General features: G+C 36.1%; 1 protein-coding gene across 5 annotated transcripts in view; it reads right to left on the bottom strand.

Moving 5' to 3' along the window:
- Positions 1–19,221, bottom strand: part of LOC149803657 (protein NDNF-like) — a 218,919-nt gene that overhangs the window by 14,282 nt on the left and 185,416 nt on the right. The gene's annotated exons all lie outside the window — the stretch shown is intronic.

Below are 19,221 nucleotides of genomic sequence, written 5' to 3' on the forward strand. Positions count from 1 at the left end.
ACACTTGCATTTTAACAATTTCAATCTCATTTAGAGTTCAGTACGTTTTCAATATTTTCAGTGCTTTTTCGTTGCATCACTAGTCAGCGGATATAATGTAGCGAGATTTTGAATTCATATTCACAGTAAGTATCAGTCGACAATTTTTTAAAAACCTGTTTAACGTTGTTGTTGTTGTTGTTGTGGGGTTTAACGCCATTTTTCAGCACACGATAGGCTATACATGGCGGCCAGTATTAATGGTGGAGGAAGAACCCGGGAAAATCCCGGAAAGAACCACCGACCCACGAGAAGCTACTGGCAAGCTTTCTCACATACCCACATTGGCTGAATCCGAGACTCGAACCGCCGCAGACAGAGGTGAGATGGCAGTGATCCGTAACGAAAAGCGCTTTAGACCACTCGGCCACTCGGGGCCCCTCTGTTTAACATAATGTTATAGGAAGTTTGGATAAAGATGTGGGCTTATGTCATATATTAATTACATATGAAAATATGAATTAGACAGAAAATAAGCAACGATGTGATGAAATAAAAATGAAAGAAAATTTTATTTTTATCAGCTGATTATTTGAACAGTTGAGTAAAAATAAAGCAAAGTGATAATCCAATACTTTAAAAAAATTTTATTATTATTATTATTATTATTATTATTATTAATATTATTATTTTGCTGCTGTTTTTCTTCTTCTTCTTGTGTGGTTAATAGGAGCAGAGTAAAGTTGCAGCACTCTATTGTATACAACTATACAACTATGGAACCACGACATAATTTTCTCAGTTTTCAGAGTTGGAACAATGAGAATCATGCAAGCGAGAAGAGCACTTTACCCTTTTGCAAAATTGTATGGATGAATAAACCTTCTATATTTTCTCTTTTCGTAACCAGTTTTATAAAAACTGGGACAAAACAGCGCATCTAAATGATAAATTACATCTGCGCTGATAGTATTTATACGAAATATGCTTAATGTTCCTGATATAAAAGTATAGAAAATATATTAAATTCTACACACATTTTCTGATCCTGACTGCATGTAATATTTCGTCACCAGAAGATAATACTACATAATATAGCGGTAAAGGGTATGTCTGTAAAGTTCCGCATGAATTCGACTATATCTCCCTTTACATCGATCCCGCTGTCAACGATGTGCAGACTTTGGACAGTATCTTTACATTGTATTTTTAAGGACGGCTTAGAACTTTCTATCTGAAAGCTGAATTTGTGGATGCAACCGTGAATCTGAAGACATGAAATATCTCTATCTGTGATATATATATATATATATATATATATATATATATATATATATATATATATATATATATATATATATATATAAACATAATCACAAAAAAATGCATACAGGCAAATGCAATGGCAAAACAGGTGGTTAAGGAATCCCCATCTCGCCATTAATACAATCCTACTGATTCTGCTTTTTTGTAGATACTACTACTAAAAACACTGTTTCTTCTTCTTCTTCTTCTTCATTTGCAATTATTATTTCTTACTTCATTAGGTGAAAGTGAAAATATTCACTCCTAACCAAGCTAGGGCGATATGACAAACGTCTACATCGTGTATCTTTCCCTTTGTCACGGTCCACTTTTGAATGAAATTAGACCTTTTGATTAGCGAGTCCTGGCAATTTATAATGTGATTTAACAGCTTGATAAATTGTTTGTGGGTTCTATAATAACAGTTCAGAGTTTATGACACGAGAAGCTTCATTTTGACGGATTTTGCTGATGTTGGATGCCCTCTCGCCTCACGCGTTAAGGTTATTGTGTCCAGAAATAGGTGTAAATACGAGATGATATTCGCATCAGTTGTTATTTGTATGGAATTTAACACCAACGTACCCATGGACCTAGTAGTACAATGAAGAGGATGTAAATGACGAGTAACTACGAATATGCTGTGTAAAACTGGAACTTGAAACCTTCTGTCAAAACTCCATGCGTGAAGTCGATCAATGATCCTGATATATGACTCACAACTCTGATAATCATCGGAGATATTTGTTTGTGAAATTAGAAAGAAAAAAAAACACGGCACCTAACACTCCGATTCAACAGTAGCCTAAGGCAAGTGAACTGTTTACATTTTTGCTTAATTAAAAAAGAACATCAGCATTATCAACATTATAAACCGTTATGACTCAAATTAATTCTAATGCGTGCTATCGACATTGTCACATTTCTCAATTTCAGATGAATTCTTCGTTGCTTTCAAAGACAAGAAAATAATGTGTTGCTTTTTTAAGCATCTTCCTTTCGATGAGATTAAATTATTAAGAACTAAACACATTTTGTTGATCGATGTCAGTGAGTATATGCGAAACTCCAACACTGATACTGAGTAACATGGAGATTGTAACTTTAGCACAATAAAACATTCGCATTATGTAATCATACTTTACGCACCTGCCCAGAAGAATCAACTGAAACGATTGATATTTACTTCACACTAAATAATGTTCATCGCTTTAGTGCTTAAGTTTTGAGTTGAAATTATTACATTGTATTTGAATGCGTCGCGTTGCAAGGAATAAACTACTTATCTTGAAAGAGTCCTACACGTATCGAAACATATCACGGCAAAAATCAGTTTTGATGATATAAATGTAAACACAGAGAAAGACACCGGAAAGAGTAAAACTGTGCACCAATGACCTTGTTCTCATTATAAAAGAAACAAAAAACAAATGAGTCTCTATTCAGACTTTAATATTTTCTACAATGCTTAATCAAATTTGGGGGCCCCGAGTGGCCGAGTGGTCTAAAGCGCTCTCCGTTACGGATCACTGCCATCTCACCTCTGTCTGCGGCGGTTCGAGTCTAGGATTCAGCCAATGTGGGTATGTGAGAAAGCTTGCCAGTAGCTTCTCGTGGGTCGGTGGTTCTTTCCGGGGTTTTCCCGGGTTCTTCCTCCACCATTAATACTGGCCGCCATGTATAGCCTATCCTGTGCTGAAAAATGGCGTTAAGACCCAAAACAACAACAACAACAATAATCAAATTTGTATCACATAAGTACACGTGCATTCAAATTCAAGGACTGCACGACCCACCTAACCAGCAAGCGGGCAATGTTATAGTTTTGAATTGAAAATGTCCAGGTTAACGTTTTGAAGCATATTCCATTTTAAAATAAAACAATACCGGTCATTATGATCACTATGATTTAGGAAGAATGCAACACGCACCTACTGCTGAGAATGTTTGACTATGGATTCTTCACTGGCAAAACAACTAAAAACTGAAAATTTGATAGACAAAATTACCATACACAATTGATTCATCTGTCAAATTTGTAAGAAACAAACCATACCATGATATTATTCACATACCTATGCAATCTTACATGGCTGACCTGGCGTTCAATACGTGTATTCAGTGATTCCGTTTCGCACACTTAAAATTTCCGTATCGCTATCCTGGAACAACTTTTACAACTTGAAATTTTCAGTAACAGTCAGCTTATCAAATATCGGGTATGATTTATTGCTATACATTTGAATTATTAAAAAATGCCAAGACACGTTTGTAATTTTAAGAAATCCAGTCATACTGGGTGAATATGGCCGCTTAATGACAAAAATATACTTACATTTCGTCATCTTGTATTTCCTCAAAATGCTCTTTCTTAGTTCTACAAATTACATGATCTATGTCATGGGTTCCAAAACTTGATACACGTCGCGAAATTGTACTGTAATTTTGACTACATTTCCAACTGCAATTACATTCTCCTTACTGCACTCAAAATAAAATGAACGTGATATTCTATAGCGTCTGTTTCATAATTCCAATTAAATAATTAATATTTTCCCCACATTTTGATTCCAAACAATCAATGACAGAACAGAAACACACAGCTGATTCAAGGTAGATCCACTGCTCAAATCACATGTACAATGTACGGAATTGACACAGCTAATAAATCTAGTCCCTACAAGCAGAAAAGCAGAATTGAGTAGAATCGATAGTAAAACAAAATCCAGACCAACTAAAAAATTTGTTTCAAAGCACATTTCGTTCACAATATGGCTCTAAATTTCAATTTTAAGTAATCAAAGACGAAGATTATTTTTAAAACTAATGAGTACGCGTTCATGTTCAAAGGACGCTCTGCGGTGCTATTTGTGCTTTATAGTGTTACTGTGTATTGATGAATGTAGTTTGTGTGTTTATTCTGGAATACAGCATAAATTCAATTACTTTGTTTCTTGTAGTACATTTTTTATTGTTAAGCCTTAGGTAGAAAAACAAAATGAGTATATATTAGAAATGTTACTGCATTTGTAAAGCTAACTATAAACTCGTTTTTTTTCTTCGGAGTAATACTTCACTCCCAAGATCGTGCAGTATTACTTCGAAAAACTCGTTTATATTTTCCCCAAACAAGTGCAGTAACCTACAATGATAAAACTGACAAACATTTGCAGCATAGAATTAGACGTATCGCTGAGAGCAGCAGCTATTTTGGCTGATGCAAATTTAGACGAATTAAATCTTGTTACAGTGTTGTTGAGACTTTTTCATCACTTAGGGCACACTCAGAGAAATGTATGTTTACTTACATTTTAAATTCTTGCAACTGTTCAAGCAGAACATAAAGAGAAGAAAACAGAACAATAACGTTTATAATTTTCTTGTGAAAAACATCCAAATGAATATTAAAATTCTAGTCCACGTGTTAGAAAAAGACCGAATCATCGTTTTCTTACAAATATATTTATGTATAAAACTGAATGTATGTAGTTACTGTTAGTCTGTAAAAATTTACCCAGAAATTTGCTTGGAACATAGTGTGTGTATTCAGTAAGTAAGGTGTTCCAGTTGAGAAGTAAGGAAAAATCATCTTGCCTATGACTGCGGTTTAAATCCATTCATGTGTTCAATAACACATTTTTAAAAATTTAAAATTAAAGAGTAAATAACAGTATTTGCAATGCAGAAAGACCGGTTACGCAACTCTACATTATATATCAAGGTCAGATATCAAGGTCAGGACCCAGTTATGAACCTCTGGATTTTTCAGAGGGTTGTACAGTATCTTTCATAAAACGCCAAATGCCCATTTAATTTTTCTAAAAGTATACAGTACGAAAATTGAAAAGAATTTGCGAACAAAAAGGGGATATGTAATAAATACAAAACCACATAAGTGCTTTGTTCCGAGTCGGGGAAAGAACTCTTTTGCTACGGCGTAGGAACATACGTCTCGGCCTGTCGGACTCGACATTCCTACGCCGTATTAATCTCGTTTCCCCCCCCCCCCCCAACTCGGAACAAAACACATATGTAGTTTTGTCTATTTATCTCATCTGATGAGGCGATTCTCTTGGTATTTATCCTTACATCTTTTGTAACTTCAGTGACCAATATATAACTGTCATCCAGGAACAGGGCTGGCATGTATTATTGGAAATATTTGTGCCATGAGTAGTTCCAAGAACAGCTGGAGAGCGCTAAAACATTTCCTTCGACGATTTTCCGCATTTCGTTTCAATTAATAAATTTTGAATTAATAAGTCGATAATGTTATTTCTTAACCATGGATAAAACCCGAGTAAATAAAACATTTCTTTTCTCGGAACAGGGCTTTTAATGGATCGGCCCACCTGCCAGACAAACATACACATACTGCTGCTAATAATGTCTCATCGTCCACTTATCAACTCATCAGCTCTTACTGCGAAAAGCACAGTTTTATAGGCATATAACAAGTACATAAAAACAAATATGTAATTTGGACAGGTACTCTAAAAAGAAGTGACAAAGAAACTATAATAAGAAAATGTAACATATTAAGTATTTCGAAGAAGGAAAAAAAGAATAACAGAATAAAAAATATAAAATGACCACAAACACAAGCGGGCTTGAGATCGTTCCCATGGCTGTCATCATAGTATCCAAATGTAAGAGCAATCTAGATCAATATGATGTTTTCGGTTGAGATTTCTTTCGGTGCTATTGTCATGAAAATATTTAAAGTTTTTATACTTTTATTCGTATTTGATGGCGCATGAGCATCATTTGTCATGTATTACATAATTTTTTCTCTTTCTAGTTTTTAGGAAAGGCAGCCATATTGGAAAGTGTGTCGGCAATTATGACAGGATGCTTCACGTCACAATTTTTATGTGAACCACTAAACATATTTTGATGTAAAGACCCAAATGAAATTGCTGTTCAAAATTACCCATGCCAAGAAATTTACACCCTTTATAGGTTTGAGTATTACATAATCACTGCCAGGCTGAAGTTTATCCCCTGGCTTTTCGGAGCAGTTGGGATACATTGGGATACAGTGTTACGAATCTAAGATATGTTCTATATGTAATTACGTATCTGTTTACTTTGCAATTATTTGTTTACTACCTTAGTGATTATTTGTTTAATTATGGGGAGTCAGTGTTGGGAAGATATTCCTCAAACGGGTTAATTAACCAGCCAATACTAGGAACAGAAGTCATAATATATAGTATTAATGTGAATTTATGGTAGCATGGATTATTTTCATAAAATGAGCCCTCCTAACATAAAGAATCTTCGGGATATTCCCACGCATACTAATCAAAGATCTGGAAGTTCTGGAAATATTTGCTATACTTAACCATAACTGAATGAGAAATATCGACTTTCACGCAATCGAAAGCAAATCACTTCACTGATTAGTGTGAAGCTAACTTATTTTAGAACCTGTTGATGTGTGCTTATTTATCATGCTGGAGAAAATTATGATTGAAATTCAGCCCTCAGAGCGGTAAAAAGTCAGCCATTCTAATTAAGATTACTTCATAAATATGCGTGTTCAACATCTTCTAGATATACGATAATTTAATAAATTTCATCAAATCCTGCCCAAGAGTAAAGTTGCTACAGTGTTGATAATCTTAGGCAATTATTTGTAATATCACCTCATTAATATGCATGGCTCACATTTTGGTCTGAAATACTCGTTTCTTGAGTGATAAGAGGCTCATCTAATCAGATGTAAGATTACCTAATTAATATGCGTAGATTCCACTTGTTATGATGCTCACAGGACATCTTCCGGTTATAAGCCTAATTCCTAAGTGTGATCAAAATTGGATCAGAAATAAAGTCCATAAGTTTTGACAAACTCAGTTTGATGCAAGATCACCTCATTAATATGCGTGGATCCATCTCATAATTCCACTCTTCCAGGATCTTTATAATATAAACCTATTTACCAAGATTGATTAAAATCGAATAAGAAATACAGTCCCTAGAGTTGTACGCCCGGAATTTTCGATCAAACTCTGATCAGAAATGTGTCCTACAGAGTTATAACAAGTTGAGCCAGTCAAATGCAAGATCAGCTATAGTTTTCTCCGCAGCCCTCTGCGTCTTGTGCTCCTGTCTACATCTGCTAACATAAAAGCACAATATTGCTAAAATTTGGAAGAAAATGGTTAATTTCTTTCAAATAATTGTATTTTGAGACCAACTATCAGATTTCTACATGCAAATACTATCGTATCCAATTTCAGTCTAAGTGAACGGCCTGTTTAGTGTTAATCTCGCGATATCTCAGTATAGGTAACTTGGACGTTTGTTGATTGTGGTGAACCCTGACGGGCTTCTATATGACGGCGAATGATTCAGTTTTACTTGTAGCGAGTATATGCTGCTTCATATTATTCGGTCGACTTCGGATACGTCCCTGTGCGACAGTTAAGAACAATCGGCAAATGTATCTCTTCTAAAAGAGAGACAAGTCCAAATTACCAAGGGGTATTCGGGATTCCACATTTACGGCGCGGGATTAACATTAACCACATCATTTACTTGAAATAGAAATGAATACGATATTTTTTGTAAGGAGGTGCCAGTGTTTGGTTTTGAAAGTTTAAATATTTATAATAAATTAATTATTTTCATGCATTTCATTGAGCAATGTTGCACTTTCATTTATTTAGATGTTTTTAGGGGTACAAGCAGCAGACGATCCCGGAGCAAACAATAAATATGTCTGGAACTCGCTCATTATTGAAAATATTTGAGATATTGAAGATATAAGCATATATTACACTTTGATCACTATCGGATGAGAAATATAGCCTCCAGCATGGTAACAAGGTCAGACAAGACAGGTGCAGAACCATGTCGTAAGCTCATCAGGCCTTTCAGCCAAGTGAGCTAAAAAAAGAAAATGCAAGCATCTAAAAAAAAATAAATAAACAAATCTCAGTGTGGCATTGAAAATTATTTGTCTTTACCCATTAGAGCCAAGTATCAAAACAGCAGATAATATTAAAAGTAGTTGGATATATAATGCCTTACGTTCGACAAGAGTGGCTGGCTGTATATGATGCTATTACACGCTGGAGAAAATTCCGACAGTATAATTGTTGCGTGTCAAATCTAGGATAGCTGGAAAATAAACTAATGTACCGTCTATCTTATATGTCAGTCCTGCCTCATATTCCATCGGACTTACATGAACTTCATAATTGACCACAACATCCACTTTAGTTCCAGGATCTGGTTTTATCTTGTTTCATTTCCCTCAAAGATCTGAGCACATTTTAAGAACATTGCAAAGCAATCAAAGATATACAGAATCACTGTTAGGGAATGTTCCTTCAATCTCCATTTTGTCTGATCACAGCAGAAAAATACAACTACTTACTCATTTTTATTCTCAAGTTTGATCAAATTATTAAAACGTCCAATCCCATGTCATCAGAATAATATCTGGTCCAAAGTATTCTGGTACAAACGGATAATGTCATTACTCAGCATGTTCCTAAATTACTTTTCTTGTACGAACTGGTATCGGGATCAGGATTTGAGTTACAAAAAGACGGTATTGGTATCTGCACGATGTATTTGGTTGGCACCACGCTCCAATGTATAAAATAGTCTCGTTCAACCAGACTTCTCGCGTGGCACTGTGAGATCTTTGCCTTATTCGAGAATCCGGTAAACTGATTAGCTGATCGCTGGTACGACAGGAGGCTCTTCGATAAAACTTTGTAGAAATGAAACTATAAATACATCTCTCCATATCTTAATATCGTTTCTAAACCTATGTTCTGCAATCATGCCACAGTTATGAGGTGTGTCACAATCAGCCATTGAAAATGCAATTGTCGCGTAAAATTTGACGTCATCGCATCATCACAATGAAGTACGACATCACCTCATCACAAAAGTCAATAAATTCACTTTTCCAATTTCTGGAATGTCTCATTTTGGTGTTACAAGAAAAACTTCGAATTTGTGCTTGGAAGATACAGGTCTAAACTGGCAAGCCAATATCATAATCATGCAACTGGTAAATCTCTGCCTCCCGATTGGTCATTCGATGGCGTCATTCACACAACTGTGAAATTATTCACATAACGGATACTTTGTAAGCTCTCCTATGAACTACTACGATTGGTTGTTAGTTTAATTTCGGCACGGTACCTAACGGATACAATGTTCGACTTCTGGGCACTTTGTTCAAAGATGGCTGTTGATATGCACCTGCTGTCCCAAGAGCATCGGATGATCTGATTGAATCAGACAAGAAATAAAGTTGAAGAAAAACACTAAATGTGTAAATATAAACCAGAGTACTTCTTTCAAATAAAAGATTTCTAGGTTGCTTAATAAGGTAAAATTTAAGCGAAACAGTATTTGAAAGCACAATTTCTGCTGAACTATTTTCCTTAACAATCCAAAATGGGTCACCAAATTTCGAGTTCAAAACAAGGTCTGCTTACACAGTGACCAAAATAATCTATTACTTACACGACAGTACAAGGATATCACTCAAACTAATTGAATTCTCCAGACAATATGGGGTTTGAGCCATTCTTGTCTTCATCGAAACAAATGCAATGAATTTAATAGCCCACTAGATAGTTATTTGTCATATTTAGAATTGATGCAACATTGCATAAAAGGACCGGTCGTTTGTTCTTAGCATGCGCGTCGAGTTCTGACAAAAATAATTAACAGACAATTGCATTGCTTGATACAATGTTATAAGCCATATAATTTCTGTATTTTCTGTTACTTTTTGCAAATTTCTCAGAAACTGTAGGAAAAAAATAACAGTTGTTCTCTGGAAAATTCTTGCAGTAAAGGACATTTGGTGGTAGTGGCGTTTTGAGAAGAGCGACAGTGTCATCAAATCAAACGAAGAGTAGGGCCTACATTGCAGAATTGGTTTGCAGTTTGGCTACATGAAAGTTATAGTCGATATAAACTTTGAACATAAACTTCCAAATATGATGCTGGGCGGAAGAACGTATGTCGCTTTGAGGCTAATGGAATCAATGCACAGAGTCCGGATTTTCAAAGAGCAGAACGATACAATAAAGACATTGGTCATTTTCAGCCACCTTATCCGTGAATCTAACAAAAAGGCTAGATGCACGCTTTCGGTAGAGGATAAAACTCGGTTAGCTAAGTTTTAACCTGTATCATGACCTAAAGTTATACAATACTATAATCGTACAACTTCTTATAATCGATTTCGGAAAATCTTGGAAATAAATGTTCGCGTTTTCCCTAAGCACAATAGAACTCAATCAAAAATATACCCGAGCATCAAAATCTACCTACGAGATGGGAGAGACACCAAGTATAGCACATATCTAAATGAAATGACGGTGTCCATCATAGGTTTCTGACTGGCTGAATAACAATAATGACATATTTGTACGGTCATGAATAGACATGCATAGATTATGTCACACCTAGAGTTCAAGGTTCATTCAACTGTACTCGAGTCATAAATTTTATTAATTTCAGACCTTTCATCCAAGATATTAACTGACGTCCATAAGATGGCTCTCTACTCTTACAACTGTTTGAGCATGAAAATGAAACAGAATTGAAAAACAACAAATGAGATGCAATAGTTCCAGTATTACTATGTCCTTTACATGGGGGGGGGGGGGGCAGTAGCAGAATTAAGTAAGGATGGAAACTGTCAAGATTCTAACTTAATTTCGAGTAAACATGCAATTTCTCAAAGTCGTGGAATTTGTCGATGGAATGCGCGATTTGTACTTGTTTACTGCATGTTATCTGCCACCTTGTGTACTTTGAAAGCATGGGAAATTACTGTAAACCATTTAGCTGAATCCTTCAGCTAACGTTACATCTATGTATTCGTTGGTAAATTAATGTTATATGTACGCTGTGAGTAAGAATGAGATAAAACATAGTCTATGGGCAACTATTGTAAAGAAAAGCGAAAAAAAAATGTGTCAAAATTCGAGATAATGTAGATGTATATTGAAACGACAATTACTGGAGTGCAACCATATCATATCCGTCTATCCCTCTATTAATTCAACAGTCTCTCTACCTACATAATTGTATACCTGTATGCCCAGAGCCGGCCTTAGGCCGATTGGACCGATTCGGCCCAGTCGGGACCCGCGCTCACAGGGCCACGCGCGTTAGTAATATATATATATATATATATATATATATATATATATATATATATATATATATATATATATATATATATATATATATATCCGGAAAGTAATTTTAAAGCGATAAAAGAAAATTGTAAGTTCGATATATAAAACTTGTTTAAAAGTTTTCCGAATGCCGTACTCACAGAGGGCCCCCGGTGGGGACAAGAAGTTATGTTTCCGAACACATCCATCAGCATCACTGGCAGATATGATGCGAAACAGTATGCCGTCCTTTAGAAGGAGTGCTGTTTAGCAGTTTCCTGTGTAGGGACGGCCACAATCCGTATAGTCAAAAGATTCCAACCAATGTATTTGAGAAAGTGTATGTGCCTGCCGTCGGGATGTGCTCGATATACAGGGAATGGCAGTAATTCGTAGTTAGATAGGCAGGTGTCTATCAGTCTGTCCGCCAAATCACCAACCCTATAATCTTCGATGACAGAAATTGTATGTCAGTAAATGCTCATGTCCGAGTTAGCCGATTATCATCACATACATACATGCATCTATAAAAGAAGAAATACGATGATGACTGTATCAAGTGCTTTCCCCAGATTCAGAATACTACGCCTTTTATTGAGTTGCCAGACAGTGCGTATTCATCGAGTTAAGCACAAGCGTTCGCCCTTCACTTTTAGTGCAAAGGCCACACGTAGTCGTTTTGTTTTGAAGTGAATGACAAACAATTCATTCATGGCAATAACAATCGTATTATGTCGCCGCATTGCACCATATAAAACGACCAAAATTCCTGCAGCCATATTGACTGCATCTTGGTCCAGCAAAAGATTTGTCGGCCCGTGCGTGTACAATTGAATTTAAAAAAAAAAAACAGTATGAAGGTAACGTTTACACAAGGTCATAGTAACATTGACTTGAACATAAGTTCTGTTCATGAAGCGTGCAATTCTAACATCATGCAAGTTGTGGGATGATTTCAATCATGCATAAATTGACTTGTCCTAGTGTAGTAAATTACAAACGCACCAGATCTTTACACATGTAATGCATATAGTCGACACAAGAGACCGTAGACCGTGCAGTGTATAGGAAATACGTTATGTCTTATAATATTACTTGCCCCAGAAGGTCACCCTTCTTTTACCACAGAACGTAATGGAGAATGACTCAGTAATAAATCATACTCGGGGATTATAATTTACTTATTGGTAATATACTTTTAAGTAACGTAATTTAAATTCACACCCGTCCACATATTTCCCCATTTTTTTTTTTACATGTAACAAATATTGTATTCGCATACGTCTAAATGTGTCCATGGTGTATTTTTGGTTGTTGATTTGTCCTTTTTAAATAAAATTTCAAGTTCAATAGGACCATATTTTCAAAGTCGTGATTACCATTTCATATATGTTAAACGCATACGGTATATTACTTGTCCATGTGTCCTTGATGATCTTTGTTATAAAATGCAAATTGAATAAAAAAAATTATTGAGTATAAGAAACAATGCTCATTTTTAAGATGGGTAACCTTCTTCTCTGTCTCTCTCAAAATCAAATGTCTCCTCTCATCATTGTCATATCACTCATTTCTTAGTGTAATTTAGCAGCAATGGGTCTATGGATACATGTACTGTTGTTGTATCACTGGGGCGTTCATCTCTTTTGAAAAAGTCACGGTTTGTACAGTATTTTGTATTGCCGCAAGTCATACTTGCTAATATATTTTACGTCCCAAATGAAAACAATCTGATAAAAGTTGCACTATATTCAAATTTCGCAAGCAAGAACGTTTGAAGTACTTCAAACAGAATATGTAAATAAACAGGAATTTTACGCTCGAGTATCATCTCAACAAGTATTACACGAATTAATTTCAGCCAGTTTGTTCCATAATTTACATTTATACGAATAACTCTCTGATATATGATATAAATTGGGTGCCATGCTTTCTGCCAGCTAGCTGACAACCTAAATATTGGTTATTTTAAACTTAAATAAATAAATGCTTACATTAAGGTGCTCAATTCATTCGTCCCGAGGAACATATTTTTTAAACGTTTGTGATTAAGTGGGCCTAGTACAAAGACATCATCAAACAATTTCATACAATGGATTTAATAAGATGCAGAAAGCATCAGAATGCTATAATATTATGTTATCTATATTGTAAAGTATTATTATATATCAAAATGTTGCTGTTATATATATATATATATATATATATATATATATATATATATATATATACATACATACAGTAAACGCACCCACCCTCCTTCTTGGAAACATGTCAAATAATAAAGAATGAGGAAGCATCAACCACATGACTCGACCTAATAATTAATACTAATTGGTGACCGAGTGCGGCTTCTTAAACATGGAATACTGGTCACTGTGCGGAAGTTGTTTACATTGCTCATTAACCAGGGTAAACGTCTGAAGTTCATTAGTAATTACTGTAAGATTATTTTTTACATTCGTTTTTTTATTACTGTGTTACTCAATACCACAGAAACATAAAGACATAAGAAAAACAGTTGAAAATAAAAATGCAAGGCTCATTGCATTTTATTTTGTTCTTTTGTTTCACCCAAAATATATGGATATGAGCTATGTAATTTGGGGGTGGGGTACGATTTTGAGCATTCTCAAATTATGATTTGGCATCTGATACAATTTTTATTTTCATGAGAGGGTATTATACTCTGTGCACTGGCATCAATGGAGAAGTTCATGGCTCCATCTCTCCAAAAAATACCTACTGCTCCCTGGACGATGATGTTGTACATCACAACATACCTGTACACGTTATTTAGGTCTGTACACTAGATAGAAGATATCTTGTTCTTACGTGAGTTTTCTTGTTTGTTTGTTGTTGTTTGTTTGTTTTTTTTTTGTTATTTTTTTTGGGGGTGGGTGGGTGGGGTGCATGGGTTGGAGTATATAAAATAGCTTCTTATTTTAATACCGCATGTAAGATCCTTGACAATTTTGCTATAAGTCGTTAATTATTTCTTAAAATTGGCGACGATTAAAAAGGATATTGCCGTTCTCTTGAAATTTACATGCATTTTATGGCAAATAACCAAAATGGTAATGATTTGTATTTTAACTTCAGGTAATGCAACGGTGTTTCTCTGCGTATACAAGTTAATATACAAGTAATTTGAACTGCACAGCAATCTGAAATCGCACAGAAGCTTCCGTACTAGTAGCGGGAGGGATATAAGCAAATATATTACTCTTCATAATGGTTGAATGAGAACACGAGGCTGCAGTTTAACAGGACTACCAAGCAAACGTTTTGCCACTCTTCGTCAGCGGCTTTTGTAAGTAGTAAAAACTCGTGATGACGGTAAAACTGAAACAAATAAACCTGTTTATTGGTTACTTAATTTTTTTCCATTACACTGCTACGTCCTTGCAACAAGCGGTCAAGAAACCTCAAAATACACTATCATAGGTAAGGTAGGTCCGCGTGCCTCTGAGCAATAAAACAACCAAACCGACAACAAGCAGACTACTGAGACAAGAAAGTAAACTGCGCGGAGTTCTAACGCGTTATGCAGAACATAAATTGTTACAGTCTTGTGCTCTCAATCACATGTATTTTAGAGTTGTTCGTCTGGTACTTCCGTTTGTCTGGTTCTGGTACTTCCGTTTGTCTGGTACTTCCATTTTCCATTGAGCTATTATTCAGTAGAACAAGCATGCACGTGCACACTCAAACACAAATATATTCTGTAATGAGAATGAACAATGGTAACTTCTTTGCTAGAATCGATTATATGCATTTGTCGGTGATAATTTTGTGGATCATGTCATATTTAAATGTTATCACAATGTCTAATTTTACCTTTCAGCAAAGATATTTTATAAAACGTAATTGTTACCACTGAAACAATGACACAACTATTTGCCAGAGGTCGCAATAACGAATGAAGACCGTACAAGTAGACGAATTCATTCAGACCGAAAGTTATGCTCCTTTAAAAAAATGTATTTTCCTTCCTATACACCGGGAACCTTTGCCTGTCTCTCAAAATAATCCGGAACATCTTTGGAACGAGAGACAAACGTTACACCTCTAAAACATGTTGACAACATCTGCCCCTAACAAATTATGCGACTTGCATTTGGCGATGAATTTGTGTATCGCATAACACCTGTAGATGTTACCTACAGTGTAGTTGATTGAGTACTGTTGCTGGAATATGAATCAAAGAGCGGCGTGTTCTTGTATAGTGATGCAGCGCTGTGCATTTTTTTATCATTATAATTAGACACTGAAGCAAAAACAGTAATGCATGCCACTTTTTATGATCTTCATGTTGTTGTGGGTTTAACGCCATGTTTCAGCACACGATGTGGTTATACATGGCGGCCGGTATAACTTAGTGGCGGAAGAACCCGATTAGAATCACCGTCCCAAGGGAAGCTACTGGCAAGTTTTCTCACACACCAACATTAGCCGAGCCCAAGACTCGAACCATCGCGGGCAGCGGTGAGATGGCAGTGATCCGTAAAGTCGAATTATTTAGACCACTCGGTCACCCAGGGCCCTTCTCTGTCTTTTTTTTTTTTTTAACCCCTGTTCTACCTAGTAAAATTAAGATCAAGTTCACATCAATATATCTACTGGAATATTAGTAAAGTAAGTAAAGCATATGTCTATATGTGTATGCATGTTTTTATATATGGACGAATGTACAGGTTCAGATGTAGTTAAGGAGGAAGGTATATAGTTAGGTAGCTAGTAGAATGGGGCAGGGGAGGAGGTAGGTGAATATATAACATGATACGTATACTTTCCTAACAAACTGTTCCTGACCATTACAATTAAATTAAAACGGAATGCTACACAATATGTTTCCTCCCGCTATATTCCCAGATGATCAAACCCTCAAGGACTAAGGATAATCCATGAATAAATATCGTATATGTATGTTGGCTAATCCACATTACTGCTTCAACAGGCTTAAACATGTACCTAGTCATTTAGCACGCATCCTACCCCACCCATCTCACTGCAGGACTAATGCTAAGTATAGCTACTATCTTTTTTCGATTGAATTATTTCACAAATGACTGAAGAACTTTTTCACTTTCTCCTATTTATGAGTGACACAGTAAGAAGTCCGTGTAGGTCATGCAGGAAACACCCCGCGCATATTAGTAAGCGTGTATGCTGGTGTTTTCCGTTCGAACCCTCTACCTTCCGCACCCGAGGCGGACGCTCTAACCACAAGGCCACCCGAGCGGTTGAGCTTTAAAGTAAATCCGCTAACATGCTCAAGTTTGTGGAGCTCTGCTTGTGTGATCTACAATCTAAATAGACCGACGGCAAAATAAGTTCCATAAATTAGACCTAAATGTACCTACATTTGGTCAGACTGTTGGAATAAACGATTGACGCTGATAGGAACTGCCTCGGCTTACTGTGGGGAGCGGGGCGGTGCAATTACAAATCACACTGAGTATAATAATTTGACCACTTCCCAATGATATAATACAGTACCCAACACATGTGACGTCAGGCTGCATCATACGTGTTACGCACACAACAATATGGATGCTTGAGATTTTTTTTAGAGTATCAAAACGAGGAATAACGTCATACATCACCCAATAATTACACCGCCAACCAACCCACCAAATAATGTCCACCCTCTTAAATAAAATAGTGATTCCAAGAACTTTATCGACGGCCGCTCAGATCTAGAAGTATGTGTGTGTGTGATTTGGATTTTTAACGTAGCTTTAACACTTTTTCAGTCATATCGCTACGATGTCTGCAGTGTGGCAGTTTATAGTGATGTCTAGCACTGGGGAATCATGCTGCAGACATGTAGCATGATGTCCCACCCAGTCACATTATCCTAACACCAAACAGACTAGTCCTAACACTAATTTCTTAATGCTGAGCGCCAAGCGATGCAGCTATTAGCACCATTTTTATAAATCTTTGATATGACTCTACTGGGGATCGAACCCACGACCTCCCGTATCCGAGGCGGACGCTCTAACCACTAGGCCACCGGAGCGGTTGATCTAGAAGTAATAAATGATAACATTAGCAGCCTTGAATGTATTACGTCACTGGTGGAAATAACCATCCGACGGACTGCTTTGTGTTACGTAGCATCATCTGCACCAATACGTTCAAATGACCGGTCTAGAACTCCATTATAGCCAGCCAGTGCCCGGCAAAAAAGAATTATTTCAAGAGACTATTCTGTCACTGATTTGATCAGATTTGAAAATTCTTGCCGCTTACTTAATAAAAAAAGAAAGAAAAAGAAAACAAGTCTTTAGATTGTCGTTGTGTCACGTGTAAGACAATATGACATTAGTCAATGTCCCTAAAACAACCGGTAACTTTCACATTCTAAAGGAATAAAATGCTATTTCAAACCACAATTATGTCATAATGACGTTAATTCCATGTGCTTTATTTACTAAATGTAGAAGTAAAACGCTAAATTTAGTTGTCCTGTCCGTGCTATCTTTGCACACTCACCCAACCATGGTGTTGACCTTTAACCTTTTGTTTTTCCTGTCGAACATTTTGGACTTTATCGCATTTCCATTTAAACCTGTCAACAAAGTCAGAATACAGTCCCGTGATACGTACAGTGGCTAAATCATAAACACCATTTGAGCGGCGGGGAACAATCGTACGAAAGACATTGTCATTGGTACGTTTCTCCTTCAAAATTATTACTTCTTCGGAAACGAACGACAGTAAGTCGAGCATCTATCCTTACTTCTAACATTAGTTTAGTAAATATGAGCATCTATCCTTACTTCTTATATTGGTTTGGTAAATATGTTACAGTTGAAATAACAGGATTACTGTTTATTAACTACTTAAGGATAACAGCACCAATGAAAAGGATAAGAAGGGATAATCTGTTTTGCAGATCTGGCGATCCGCCACTCAGAAAGTGATGGCGGGAACCAGATAACTTCGTGATGACGAGTTTACCGTTCTTCGGCACGTGCGAATGCCATCACCATAGTCCCGAAGGGAGGACACTGTGTACATTCAGACGATAGAAATGTAAGATAGCAGACTTGAGGGGGGAAAAACGTATAAAAGATCAAAGTTTAACAGGTAAACATCTATCTCAAAATGTGTTTATTTATCAAGAATATTTACAAATGTACAAAAATTTCCTCTTCTCCAAATACTTGGAGTTATTATTATAAATCTAGGTGGCAGAAATTGCAACACAAAAAAGTAATATTAGGAATGTTGCGCTCACAAGTTTGATACTGATATTTTGTTTCACCTGTGTGGTTTGCAAGGCCTAAGTTGTACGTATATTTCAGGCTTTATTATTCTTTTATCTCCTTTGACATTTATGAAACGAACTGAATAATTCAGATAAAATAATAGCAGAACAGTAAAAAAAAAAAAACCAAATATTATATATGCACACAGACAGTAGATTCTAGTTATTACACGAAAAGCAAAATCATTTTTAATTCAATAAATCGAAAATACTACAAGTTCAGTGACGCGACCTGAAATACAATCGGACACCACAGGTGTTACGAATGTACTGAGTGTGACGTAATGACACAGCAGACTCAAACACGTTAACGATTGTAGAGAATGTGACGTAATGACGCAGTCTTAACCACAGGTATCAAGGCCGGATCAGGTCAAGTGTTGGGTGGAGGAGTTTCCAAAATTTTATAAGGGCCCAGACTTTCCTCAAGAGGGTATAAAAGCAAAATGATATGTGTCTGTTAACTCAAATTGTGCATAATAC

The sequence above is a fragment of the Sinohyriopsis cumingii genome, chromosome 3 (assembly GCF_028554795.1).
Source record: "Sinohyriopsis cumingii isolate HCF-2022 chromosome 3, ASM2855479v2, whole genome shotgun sequence".
In the NCBI taxonomy this organism is placed as follows: Eukaryota; Metazoa; Mollusca; class Bivalvia; order Unionida; family Unionidae; genus Sinohyriopsis; species Sinohyriopsis cumingii.